Source organism: Aquarana catesbeiana, linkage group LG01 (genome assembly GCF_042186555.1).
Source record: "Aquarana catesbeiana isolate 2022-GZ linkage group LG01, ASM4218655v1, whole genome shotgun sequence".
Classification (NCBI taxonomy): domain Eukaryota; kingdom Metazoa; phylum Chordata; class Amphibia; order Anura; family Ranidae; genus Aquarana; species Aquarana catesbeiana.
Window position 1 is genome coordinate 694,862,309 of NC_133324.1, and position 14,439 is coordinate 694,876,747.

At 45.6% G+C, this 14,439-nt stretch overlaps 2 pseudogenes; one reads left to right on the plus strand and one right to left on the minus strand.

Moving 5' to 3' along the window:
• Nucleotides 1–1,762: 1,762 nt before the first annotated feature.
• On the minus strand, nucleotides 1,763–1,847 carry LOC141124357 (U2 spliceosomal RNA; annotated as a pseudogene).
• An 11,815-nt stretch (nucleotides 1,848–13,662) lies between these two features.
• Nucleotides 13,663–13,923, plus strand: LOC141118583 (small nuclear ribonucleoprotein F pseudogene; annotated as a pseudogene).
• Nucleotides 13,924–14,439: the final 516 nt, after the last annotated feature.

Here is a 14,439-nt window from a genome sequence, read left to right on the forward strand (position 1 = left end):
AAAAATGACAAGAGACAGTTTTTGACAATTCCTTTATTTAAATACTTCTTCTTTCTTCTATCTTCCTTCATCTTCTGGTTCTTCTGGTTCTTCTGGCTCTTCTGGTTCTTCCTCCGGCGTTCTCGTCCAGCATCTCCTCCGCGGCGTCTTCTATCTTCTTCTCCTCGGGCCGCTCCGCACCCATGGCATGAGGGGAGGCTCCCACTCTTCTCTTCTTCTTCATCTTCTTCTCTTCTTCTTTTCTTCTCTTCTTCATTTTCTTCTCCGGGCCGCTCCGCACCCATGCTGGCATGGAGGGAGGCTCCCGCTGTATGATGGCGCTCCTCGTCTGACAGTTCTTAAATAAAGGGGGCGGGGCCACCCAGTGACCCCGCCCCCCTCTGACGCACGGTGACTTGACGGGACTTCCCTGTGACGTCACGGGGAATGCCACAGGGAAGTCCCGTCAAGTCGCCGTGCGTCAGAGGGGGCGGGGTCACCGGGTGGCCCCACCCCCCGTTATTTAAGAACTGTCAGACGAGGAGACGCCGTCACACAGCGGGAGCCTCCCTCCATGCCAGCATGGGTGCGGAGCGGCCCGGAGAAGAAAATGAAGAAGAGAAGAAAAGAAGAAGAGAAGAAGATGAAGAAGAAGAGAAGAGCCAATTTTTTTTTTTTTTTTTTTTTTTTTTTTTTATTGAAAGCCTATGGCGTGCAAAACACACCCCAAAAACTTCACCCGGTGCATAAAAAATGTGCACACACATAAAGAGTGCTCACAAAAAAGTGCCACGGGTACACAGACGTGCCAATTCCCTGATCCCCCGGGGCGTTAGGCTCCTGCGGGGACAAAGGTACTTACAATGGTCTATCCGGCCGAAACCAGACAGACCCCGTTCTCTGGAGGGCCTGCCGAAACAGGACCCACCCAAGTACTAGGTGAGGCTCCCCCGAAGGGAGACCCCATGAGAGAGGGCGAACTAAGCCAAAAGGCCATGTCCACCCCCACCCAAGACGTTCAGGGCTGGCCCGAGGACCCGCATCCTTACTAGTCAAACGTGCAAAAACGTGAAAGACAAGACGTGACAAACATAGGGTTTCAATCAAAAAAAATAAATAAAAAGTGGGGGAAAGGGATAGTGGAGGAGAGTGAGAAGAAGTGGCCATTGTGTAACACAATGACCAGGCCCTCCGGCCAGGAATAAAAAATTCCTCTGGTCCTAGCCAAAAGGCCCGGCCCAAGAGGCAGGTGCTTAAAAAGCGTGTTATGGTGCAGTGACCTTGGTGCCCAAAATCAAAGTGTCTGCCACACACAGTGATTCTATGGCACCCCTGGCCTGCCACTCCAGGGGCACTACTCCATAGGCTTTCAAGTTCAACCCCGACCCACAGCCCAGACCACAGCAGCCCCCACCACAGGCAGAAAGGCATGGAGATCCAGAAGCTTGGTGAGAGCCCTTTACCATCAGGCTCCACCGTCGCTCCCATCACTCCTACCTAATTACATTCGGGAGATACTAGCCACTCCCCCCCCCCTCAAAGGGGTAGTAAGCGTTCTCTCCCAAATAACTGTCCGTAGCTAGAGCTACCACAATCCAGGCCAGAAGGCCAGGGACCCGACCCTCCGGCCAGACCCATGTGCAGCACCCCTCCTCACCAGGAGGTCCTTTCTAGACTGGTTGGGTAGGCCCACTGAAGCCCCCATGGGCAACAGGTGATGACTTTCCCTCAACCGTCTGTCCAGGTCCAATTACACCATCGGATTTGCATGCGCCCTTCCCACTATTGGTCGGGCCAACATCGCCTCCTCTGGAAACTGATAAGAACAGATACTACACTTGATCTTAGCCAAAAGGCCGAGAAGAGAAGAGCCAATGTTCGACTCGAACTCGAAGCTCATCCCTAATTGAGAGGATGGAGACCCTCCTGGCACAAATGTCGTATGGTATGGGCCCCCTGGAGGACTTATAGGGAGTCATCAGGATATTAGAATGATTTATGGAAATTTAAGCAGAATTTAAATAAGACATAATAATCTTTCAAAAAATGATCTTTATGTGTTGCCATCATTTTCCCCCATGTTTTGTTTTGTTTTGTTTTGTTGTTTTTTTTTTTTTTTGGTTTCTTTTTTTGTTTTGTTATGTAAGCTTGTATAATGTATTTGTCTATTTGTATAATAATTTTCCAATAAAATTAAGACTGAACATAAATTATATATACAAATTTTAGATTTTAATGAGACAAAGTGAATTCAACATCCTAACCTTCGTTTGAAGACATTTAGGGCTGCCATCTCTGAATTTGTACCACACATCTTCACTTAAACCTGGCAAATTTGTTTAGGTTCACAGATACAGGACTGTCCTTTCTTCTCTGTGAGCTCCTTCCACTCCTTCTAACTACAATATCTCATCTTACTCCCTGACCATCCTGACTTACCCCTCCACATCAAATCCATTACCTACCTTCTCAGTGGGCAAAAGTCTATTTTCAAGGTCATCTGATGTTTTTTCCAGTTTGACATAGATGGCCTCTTTCACGCCAATTGTGAACCAGTTGTCCTATCTATCCAATATATGCACTAGAGTTGGGCGAACAGCTCGAGCCAAGCGAACATCTGAAATTGTGGGGCACTTGGCAGAATCTTTGCCCGCCAAGCGCCCCATAATGCACTGTGTGCTACACAGTGCATTCTAGGGACTTAATTGGATGAAGCAATGTACCTGACCGCTGGTCAGGTGCAAGGCTTTGCCCATTCAGGGTACAGAGCACAGTTAGAGCCATAATTGGACAAAGTCATGATGACTTTGCCCAATCATGGCTCAATGCTCATAGTCCCACCCAAACCTTTTGCAGTGTGTTGTTGGAGTGGAGATAAATAGAGCAGGGCTCTGTTTGTTACTAGCAAGTTAGTGTGTTATTGTGACTCTAAGTGTAGATTGTCAGTGTAGTGTTAATGTAGTCTGAGTATAGTGTGAGTATAGTGTAGTGTGTCAGTAAAATGTTAGTGTAGTGTGAGTATAGTGTAGTGTAGTGTGAGTATACAGTATTGTAGTGTGTCAGTTTAGTGTCAGTATAGTGTGAGTATTGTGTAGTGTCAGTGTAGTGTGAGTGTAGTGTTAGTGCAGTGTTTAACACAGCATTACATAACATTTAGTGCTTTATACGTTTTTGTGGTTGCTGCATTTTTTCTGTCCCATGCCTGCCTCCTTTTTTAAATTGTCAGCCACAGTTTTTCTGACTACAACACTGTTATTCCCACTTTTTTATTGTTTTATTTTTTTATAGTTTTTACATTTATGCCAGCGGCAGTCCTCAATTTAAAGTGCACCAAACACCACTTTTCATTGAATAAAGTGCATCCAATTGCACATTTCAGAGTATCTATTAAATTTGGATAATAACTAGACAAGTGCACACTGAAATATTTCGTTTCGGAATTTCGTTTTCGTACGAAAAATAAATTTATTTAGTTACTCCCGAAATTTGTTTTTATTCATTTCGTTTTTTGTTAAAAATTGCATTTATCCGAAAATCCAAATTAAGGTTGAATCTGTCATTGAAGGCTTATGGTGTCTGTCGAATGTTCAAAGAAGATTCGACGGAGCAGCTAAACTGTACGACGCCGTATAGTTTACCTGCTCCGTCGAATCTTCTTAGATCTTTCAACAGACACCATAAGCCAAAGTACGTGTGTACTTAGTTCTAGCTATTTTACTGCTCCTCCTCTTTGGTTACAATCAGCCAATAACATTCATCATCATCATTATTTTTATCTTTTCTCCCCTACGTCGAATCTTTTCTCCCCTACGTCAAATCTTTTCTCTCTATGTCAAATCTTTTCTCTCTATGTAGAATAATCTTGGACTAATAGAGTTAAGGTTAGGCACATTCGACCACAAGTTTGATGGACACAGATTGTTATTGTCATCATCATGTCGAATCTCCTATCTATATCGAACTGTTGTAGCAACGAAAACGAAAATAAAGCATTTGTTTATGTCGGATGTTTCGTTTTTCGGATTCTGCACTTTCGTTATTGTTTGTTAAAACAATAACGAAAATACCTGAAATTTGGACGAAAATGCATTAGAACGAAAATGAATGCACATGTCTAATAATAACCCCCCCCCCATCATGTCTGGGAGGCAGATGTTACCATTCCACTATGAGGGGGCCAGCAGCGTCTGTGTCCACAGGCAAAGGTGGACGTGATCCCTTCCCAAGGTAAGGCAGGTTTTTCTCTGTTTAGTGATGTTGCCTGTGCTAGCCACAACATGCAGAGGATGTGGTAAACTGGCTTATTAAACCATCCTCATCAAATTATCCTCTTTCACCTAAGCTGAGACTAGTGCACAGTCCACCACAGATGCCAGAGAGGCTTATTCTGCCTCCTTGTCCACAGCTACTCCTGCCATAGCCCCAACATCATGCATGGAGGAGTCAGCTGAATTATTTGAACACAGCATCAGCCACTTGCTTCTTGATGATGCATAGGCATTACTTGATTTTGATGTTTGTTCTGAGGTAGAGGAAGTGGGTAACAAGAGCCTACAGAGAGGGGAGAACACAGATAAACCACAAGTTGACAGTCATGTTCCCCCAGCTGCAGCTTATTGCCAGGTTGGCTCCAGTGATGATGAGGATGGAGGGGATGATGACAAAGAGATCACTGATGTGACTTGGGTGCCAGATAGAGAAGAGGAGGAAAGTGGGGGGAAAAACAACCCCAATGAGGCAGGATGTCCTGCAGAGGCATTTGATTATAGAGCTGTTATCTTCTGGTCCACTTTCCACAGCTCAGCTGTGTGGCTCTTTTTTTTAGCACATGTGCAGTTGATCGCACTGTTGCAATTTGCAGATCAAGCATGGCAAAAACACCAACAATTTGGGTGCCAGATGCTTGAAAAGGCATTTCACTTCCCACCACTAGGGATGAGCTTCGTGTTCGAGTCGAACCCATGTTCGACTCGAACATGGGCTGTTCGGTCGTTCGCCGAATTCCGAATGTTATGGGCCATTCGCGCCAAATTCGTGTGGCGCGTAACGGCCCATAATTCACTGCGGCATTGCAGGGCATTGCTGGCTGATGATTGGCCAAGCATGCACTATGACCCGCATGCTTGGCCAATCACAGCGCCGTTGATAGAGAGCTGTAATTGGCCAAAGCCAGGGTGGCTTTGGCCAATTATGGCTCAGGGGGTTTAGAACACACCCCACACTATATAAGGCTGCCTGCACGGCGGACCTGTGTAGTGTGTGTTCCGGCATTGAAAGAGAGATAGATAGACAGAGAGACAGCGTTGTTTCATTTGAGTTAGATAGATTAGGCAGGACAATCAGTCAGTTAGCTGCACTTACAGTGTATTGTGCATATATATATGCATCCCAGGTGTTGCATATATATATATATATATATATATATATATATATATATATATATATATATACACTGTATTCAGTTTAGCTAGATCCGTTCCTGTTATCTTCTTACTGACAGGCAGGATTGTCTTGTTACAGCTACCTGAAGAAAATTGCTGGTGTTCTTTTGATCCTATTAGTACCACAGTCAGGCAGCTAGACTATTTACAGTTAGTGCAGTGCGTCCTGCTCACAGTATTCAGCTAAAACTACAAGTTAGTGCAGTGCTTCCTGCTCACAGTGTTCAGCTAAAACTACAAGTTAGTGTAGTGAGACCTCTGCACAGTGTTCATCTAAAGCTACAAGTTGGTGCAGTGCGTCCTGCTCACAGTGTTCAGCTAAAACTACAAGTTAGTGTAGTGAGACCTCTGCACAGTGTTCATCTAAAGCTACAAGTTAGTGTAGTGCGTCCTGCTCACAGTGTTCAGCTAAACCTACAAGTTATTTTTTTGCGAGCTCTGCACAGTGTTCATCTAAAGCTACAAGTTAGTGTAGTGCGTCCTGCTCACAGTGTTCAGCTAAAACTACAAGTTAGTGTAGTGAGACCTCTGCACAGTGTTCATCTAAAGCTACAAGTTAGTGCAGTGCGTCCTGCTCACAGTGTTCAGCTAAAACTACAAGTTAGTGTGGTGCGTCCTCCTCACAGTGTTCAGCTAAACCTACAAGTCAGTGTAGTGAGACCTCTGCACAGTGTTCATCTAAAGCTACAAGTTAGTGCAGTGCGTCCTGCTCACAGTGTTCAGCTAAAACTACAAGTTAGTGTAGTGAGACCTCTGCACAGTGTTCATCTAAAGCTACAAGTTAGTGCAGTGCGTCCTGCTCACAGTGTTCAGCTAAAACTACATGTTAGTGTGGTGCGTCCTCCTCACAGTGTTCAGCTAAACCTACAAGTTATTTTTTTGCGAACTCTGCACAGTGTTCATCTAAAGCTACAAGTTAGTGTAGTGCGTCCTGCTCACAGTGTTTAGCTAAAACTACAAGTTAGTGTAGTGAGACCTCTGCACAGTGTTCATCTAAAGCTACAAGTTAGTGCAGTGCGTCCTGCTCACAGTATTCAGCTAAAACTACAAGTTAGTGTGGTGCGTCCTCCTCACAGTGTTCAGCTAAACCTACAAGTTATTTTTTTGCGAGCTCTGCACAGTGTTCATCTAAAGCTACAAGTTAGTGTAGTGCGTCCTGCTCACAGTGTTCAGCTAAAACTACAAGTTAGTGCAGTGAGACCTCTGCACAGTGTTCATCTAAAGCTACAAGTTAGTGCAGTGCGTCCTGCTCACAGTGTTCAGCTAAAACTACAAGTTAGTGTGGTGCGTCCTCCTCACAGTGTTCAGCTAAACCTACAAGTTAGTGTAGTGAGACCTCTGCACAGTGTTCATCTAAAGCTACAAGTTAGTGCAGTGCGTCCTGCTCACAGTGTTCAGCTAAAACTACAAGTTAGTGTAGTGAGACCTCTGCACAGTGTTCATCTAAAGCTACAAGTTAGTGCAGTGCGTCCTGCTCACAGTGTTCAGCTAAAACTACATGTTAGTGTGGTGCGTCCTCCTCACAGTGTTCAGCTAAACCTACAAGTTATTTTTTTGCAAGCTCTGCACAGTGTTCATCTAAAGCTACAAGTTAGTGTAGTGCGTCCTGCTCACAGTGTTCAGCTAAAACTACAAGTTAGTGTAGTGAGACCTCTGCACAATGTTCATCTAAAGCTACAAGTTAGTGCAGTGCGTCCTGCTCACAGTGTTCAGCTAAAACTACAAGTTAGTGTGGTGCGTCCTCCTCACAGTGTTCAGCTAAACCTACAAGTTAGTGTAGTGAGACCTCTGCACAGTGTTCATCTAAAGCTACAAGTTAGTGCAGTGCGTCTTGCTCACAGTGTTCAGCTAAAACTACAAGTTAGTGTAGTGAGACCTCTGCACAGTGTTCATCTAAAGCTACAAGTTAGTGCAGTGCGTCCTGCTCACAGTGTTCAGCTAAAACTACATGTTAGTGTGGTGCGTCCTCCTCACAGTGTTCAGCTAAACCTACAAGTTATTTTTTTGCGAACTCTGCACAGTGTTCATCTAAAGCTACAATCTAAAGTATATATATATATATATAGCCCAGCTTAGTGCAGCTACAGGCCATTAGTATGTCTGGAAGGCCAAGAAGGAGAGGCAGACAGTCACAAGCCAATAAGAGAGGGCATGCAGGCTCTGTGTCTAGTGCTGGTCGTGGAGACAGTGCATCCTCATCAGCACGTGGCCGTGGGACACGCTTGGCCTTTTTTTCGGCAGCTGGCCGTGTTGAGCCGCAACATGCGGAAGACTTGGTCGAGTGGATGACCAAGCCGTCCTCATCCTCTTCATCCTCTCTCACCCATGCTCAGGGTACTGGGTCAGGGTGGGTTTGCTCCCAGCCCCACACATGCCCAGCGGTTGAATGTTAGCTTGGCAAAATTACTAGCACTTCAACTGCTGCATTTTCAGTTGGTAGACTCTGCCCCCTTCCGTGAGTTTGTGGAATGTGCGGTTCCTCAGTGGCAGGTACCCAAACGCCCCTTTTCTCACGGAAGGTGATTCCGGCTCTCTACCGGCATGTGGAAGGCAATGTCCATGCCTCACTGTACAGGGCGGTTAGCGGTAAGGTGCATATTACCGCTGACTCATGGTCCAGCAGGCATGGACAGGGACGTTACCTAAGTTTCAAGGCGCATTGGGTGACTCTGCTGGCAGCTGGGAAGGATGCAGGACAAGGTGCAGTAGTGTTGGAGGTTGTTCCGCCACCACGCCTCCAAAATGCCACTACTAATGATTGTGACACACCTCTCTCCTCCACCCCCTCCTCTTCTTCTTCCTCCATGGCCTCTTCCTGTGCTTTTTCCTCGGAACCAGCGGTGCTCCGTAGCCGTTCAAGGGGCTATGCAAGTACGCAGGCCAAAAGATGCCATGCTGTGCTTGAGCTGGTGTGCTTGGGGGACAGGAGCCACACTGGGGCAGAGGTTCTGTCAGCTCTGCAGGGGCAGGTTCAGAGGTGGTTGACGCCATGCCAACTTAAGGCAAGAATGGTGGTTTGCAAGAATGGCACCAACCTCCTCTCTGCCCTCCGACAGGGACAAATGACCCATGTGCCCTGTTTGGCTCATGTCCTTAACTTGGTGGTGCAGCGGTTCTTGGGCAGGTATCCGGGCTTACAGGATGTCCTGAGGCAGGCCAGGAAAGTCTGTGTGCATTTCTGCCGGTCATATAATGCCAGTGCTCAGCTGGCTGACCTCCAAAAGGAGTTTAACCTGCCCAAAAACCGCCTAATCTGTGACATGCCCACCAGGTGGAACTCAACGTCGGCCATGCTGCAGTGGCTGCACACGCAGCAGAGGGCCATTAATGAGTACCTGTGCGACTATGGCACCAGGACAGGGTCAGGGGAGCTTGTTTTTTTTCCCCATGCCAGTGGGCCATGATCAGGGATGCATGCACTGTCCTGTCACCATTTGAGGAGGCCACGAGGATGGTGAGCAGTGACAGTGCATGCATCAGTGACACTGTCCCCCTTGTCCACCTGTTCTGTTGGAGCACACGCTGCGTGGAATAATGGACAGGGCACTTGAGGCAGAACAGAGGCAGGAAGAGGAGGACTTCCTTAGCTCTCAAGGCCCCCTTTATCCAGACAGTGTTCCTGCATGCCCGCCGATCACACAGGAAGAGGACAAGGAGGAGGAGGAGGAGGAGGAAGATTGTGTCAGTATGGAGGTGGAGCCTGGCACTCAGCATCAGCAGCAGTCTTTAAGGGATCAGTCCCAAGAAAGACATGGACTTGTACGTGGCTGGGAGGAGGTGGCTGCGGACCATGTCATCCTTAGTGACCCACCCAGAGGACTCCGGACCGAATGCCTCAGCAAACCTATGCTGCATGGCCTCCCTGATCCTGCAAAGCCTGCGTAAGGATCCTCGTATTCGTGGTATCAAGGAGAAGGACCAATATTGGCTGGCAACCCTCCTTGATCCACGTTACAAGGGTAAGGTTGCGGACCTTATCTTGCCATCGCAGAGGGAGCAGAGGATGAAACATCTTCGGGAGGCCTTGCAGAAAGGTCTGTGCAACGCGTTTCCAGAGACTGGGAGGTTACAAACTCCTGTTTCTGGACAACGTGTTGCTGAGGCTTCGGTCAGTCAAAGAAGGAGCGGTGGAGAAGGTGGGCGTCTGACCGATGCGTTCAGACAATTTTTTGGTCCGCAGCCCCAAAGTATGATCGGTTCCAGCAACCATCGCCAGCGTCTGTTTTACATGGTGTAGGAATACCTAGGGGCAAGATCTGACTTGGACACCTTTCCTACCGAAAATCCTCTGGGTTACTGGGTCTTCAGGATGGATCACTGGCCAGAGCTTGCACAGTATGCAATTGAGCTACTGGCCTGTCCTGCATCCAGCGTTCTTTCGGAACGCACATTCAGTGCTGCTGGAGGCTTTGTAACCGATCACAGGGTGCGTCTGTCCACCGACTCGGTCGATCGACTGACCTTCATAAAAATGAATCAGTCTTGGATCACCACCAGCTACCAAGCACCTGATGCTGATGTAACCGAATAATTTTTTTTAAAATCTCAGATCCCTTCAAAGACTGCCTTTGCTGATGCTGAGTGACTATCCCTGAGTAATTATCCTCTTCCTCCTCAATGATCACGTTGATAGCTTGTAAGAACATTTTTGGTTCTGGGCACCACCACCAGTGCCTAAGGCCCAATTTTTCAGCCCCTGTTTAACAGGAGCATGTAATTACAATTTTTGATGCAATACTTTGCAGCAGGGCTTGTTTCTGTGTTCCAACTAGAGTATCTGTGAGGGGTTGCAGTGTTGTGGCACCAGCACTAGTGCCTAAGGCCCAATTTTTCAGCCCCTGTTTAACAGGGGCATGTAATTACAATTTTTGATGCAATACTTTGCAGCAGGGCTCGTTTCTGCATTCCAACTAGAGTATCTGTGAGGGGTTGCATTGTTGTGGCACCAGCACCAGTGCCTAAGGCCCAATTTTTCAGCCCCTGTTTAACAGGGGCGTGTAATTACAATTTTTGATGCAATACTTTGCAGCAGGGCTCGTTCCTGCGTTCCAACTAGAGTATCTGTGAGGACTTACAGTGTTGTGGCACCAGCACCACCACCACCACCAAAGGCCCAATTTTTCTGCCCTTGTTCAACAGGGGCATGTAATTACAATTCTTGATCTAATATTTCACAGCAGGGCCCATTTCTGCACCCACCAATAGCGAGTGAGGACTTACAGTGTTGTGGCACCAGCACCACCACCACCACCACCAAAGGCCCAATTTTTCTGCCCTTGTTCAACAGGGGCATGTAATTACAATTATTGATCTAATATTTCACAGCAGGGCCCATTTCTGCGCCCACCAAGAGCGAGTGAGGACTTACAGTGTTGTGGCACCAGCACCACCACCAGCACCAAAGGCCCAATTTTTCTGCCCCCGATCAACAGGGGCATGTAATTACAATTCTTGATCTAATATTTCACAGCAGGGCCCTGTGAGGGCTTACAGTGTTGTGGCCACAACAACTCCTAAGGCCCAAATTTCTGCTGAGTATATAGGGCAGGCCCCTACTTTCAAACATCTAACTTACAAACGACTCCTACTTGCAAACGGAAGGAGACAACAGGAAGTGAGATGAAATCTACCCCTAGGAAGGGAAATTCTCTCCTGTAAGAGTTAATATGGGAAAAACATTTCTCCTTTCCACTGATGCTTTCCAATCCTTGTTCCACAAAAAAACCCAAATTTTCAAAAAACATTTGTCATTGGGACAAAAAGTGAGGTGAAATCTTCTGAAGAGGAGGACAGACAGCAAAACAAATGTCACAGGGGTGATAACCCTTCCCTATGTTTTCCAAAAAGCTTAAAAAAGATTTTTTGGCTGGAGCTAAACACGTTAAAAATGTACCCGTTCAAAATTACAAACAGATTCTACTTAACAACAAACCTACAGTCCCTGTCTTGTTTGCACCACCTGTATACTGCTGTTCAGAGTATATAGGGCCTGGTGGCCCCACACCTTTCCTTATTTTAATTTGGGTGCGGGGTTCCCCTTAATATCCATACAAGACCCAAAGGGCCTGGTAATGGACTGGGGGGTACCCGTGCCGTTTGTCTCACTGATTTTCATCCATATTGCCAGGACCCGACATTACATTAAACCCGCAAGCAGTTTTAAATGAGATTTTTTCCTTTAAAAATGACATTTTGTGCAGGGACTGTTCTAAACACGGGAAACACGCGCCACTTTACAGGCATACTATAGACACCCCCCAGGTACGTTATTTAAAGGAATATTTCACTTTTTTTTTACTTTAAGCATCATTAAAATCACTGCTCCTGAAAAAACGGACGTTTTTAAAAGGTTTTTTTGCATTGATACATGTCCCCTGGGGCAGGACCCGGGTCCCCAAACCCTTTTTAGGACAATACCATACAAATTAGCCTTTAAAATGAGCACTTTTGATTTTGAACGTTCGAGTCCCATAGACGTCAATGGGGTTCTAACGTTCGTGCAAATTTTCTGTCCGTTTGCAGGTTCTGGTGCGAACCGAACCGGGGGTGTTCGGCTCATCCCTACCCACTACTGAGGTTGGCAAGAGCACCTGGAAGCCACACACAAGGAACACAATTCTTCTCCTCCTCACTCCTCACCTTTCATGTCTACCCTGCTATATCTCATGACCTCTCAGCAGCCTCCATTGGCAAACAGTGTCACAGGTCCTGCAACATGTCTGCCAGCAGCATACCACCAGCTGTAGAAAATAGCAGGCAAATTTCTCTGCCCCAGATGCTTCATCAAAAAAATACACTCTTTGCCACCCTAATGCTCAGTGCCTAAATTCCAGCTTGTCCAAATTGTTGGCTTTACAACTCCTGCCTTTCCGTCTGGTGAATTCTGTACCCTTCCGTGAATTTGCAGAATGTGCTGTACCACAATGGCCCAAATCCCAATTTTTCAGCATCTGTTCGACACTTTAAATTTTTTACAGAAAGGCCAATTCTTGCTATGGCTATGCAGCCTGTCTTGTGGTACATTTATATTTAGTATGAGTTTTTTTTGTCTTTATTTTACCTTGAGAGAACTTCACCTAATTAGGCTGTAAGATACTATGTCTGATGAAAATTTAAAATATCCATTAATTACTATAGCCTACAAATAATATAGCTGGCCACTTAGAACCATATTATCTCATGAATTACCATTGTACTTGGTCATTTAGTACTCGTTTACTGCTTGAGGTGAGTACAAATCCCTTTCATAACAATAATAATTTTAAAGGGCTGCACCCAGTTCTGATACACTTGTTAATATACGCTATATGTATATACTTTTTTGTATACCTAAATGGTATCCTAAGCTTATGAGCTTGTTACAAGCTTTTCCAGTTTCTCTCTATGTCCTCATGGTACTGCCTATATTGAGGCATTAACCCTTGGGCTATTGTCAATAAATATACTTGCGTTGGGTGGGTCATTTTTTGTATGATACATCATGTAACTCTGGGGCTGGTGGCGGATTTTTGCATTCTATTGTACTTTACATATGTATTAACCCTTAAGGGGGTCCATGCTACCTCCTTCATTTCTGGGTACTTGGTGTGTCCCCACATCTGTCCTCGCCCCTATACATGCCGGCGTCCAGTTCTTGGATCTTGAATACAGCTTCAATCTATGTCCTTCTTATAAATAATGTAAATTAAATGTATATGTTTGAAAAGCTTTTATGTGTTTATATTTACTGATGTTTTTTTATATACCTAGAAAAAATAAAATAAGCTCCTGAAGAAGCGTGCTATTGTGAAACATGTTCAGCTTTCAACCTTAACGTTATCTTGCTCCCACTCTGCTGAGGGAATATATCAGGGGTTGCTACACTCACTGACCCTGGTCCAATGGTCAGAGTTGGATGTGTTAGTTATTGTTTATCGTCTGTACTATTTTTAAATGTTCTTATGAAATTTTGTTACTAATAGAAAGTTTTGTTTTAATACTGGTGCCTGTAAAGTCCATAATTCCTCTCAGATGTTCATACTCTAATTATTTAGGATGTGGCACCCTTTACCACCATTTATACACCCACAGTACCATCCTGTGGTGGTGTAATTTTCTAGTCTATTTATCAATTCTTGATTTCATCAAGAGTACCTCTAGCCATTCCCTGCTCTCTCCAGTGATGTGTTTTTGGAGCATTCCAATGGGGAAATTTTTTCTTCCTTTCACTGGTCTGTAGATCAGTTGTGGCTTCAGCAGCAGAATGAGTTTGCCACTAAACCCAAAACCATTGCTTAATGTCCTTACTGGTAAGCCAGTAATGGTGAAACTTAAGTGGGGTATGGAATACAAGGGATACCTGGTCTCTGTGGATGGCTACATGAACTTGCAGCTCACCAATACAGAAGTGTATATTGATAGGGCATTGTCTGGACATCTTGGAGAAGTTATAATATGGTGTAATAATGTACTGTATATACGAGGAGTAGAAGAGGAGGAAGAAGATGGCAAGATGAAAGAATAAAGCACGGGGGCAGGAGGCGGAGCCTAGCGGAGCAGACATGCATTGTTAGAGCTCCACACCGCTGAGGAGAGAAGAGAAGGACAAAGCGGAGCCTGCAGGCTCAAAAGGTATCCATTTGAACCTTTTTGCCCCAGGGAACAAACTGTGAAAGTTTGGGCAGGAAATATGGTACTGGGAGGAAGCCGTGGCAGAAATAAAAATCACCTCACAAAGAGCTCACAGGCCCTCACTGCAGCTGAAGCAGCTCCAGTCACCTCACAAGATACAGCATCAGGGCACTCTCACAGACAGAAAATGTCACAGCAAGACTCTCCATTTGAGTCAGATACAGAACAAATCCTCTCACAAACTTCTCCACAAGCCTCCTCAGTATCCCCAGTAATATTATTACAATTTGAAAAGATGCTTCATAAGGCTTTAAAACAAACTTCAGACCAAATAACAAAAAGCCTAACCAAAGAAATAAGAGAGCTGGGAAACCGCACCGCAGCCTTAGAAATAAAAATGGATGAAATT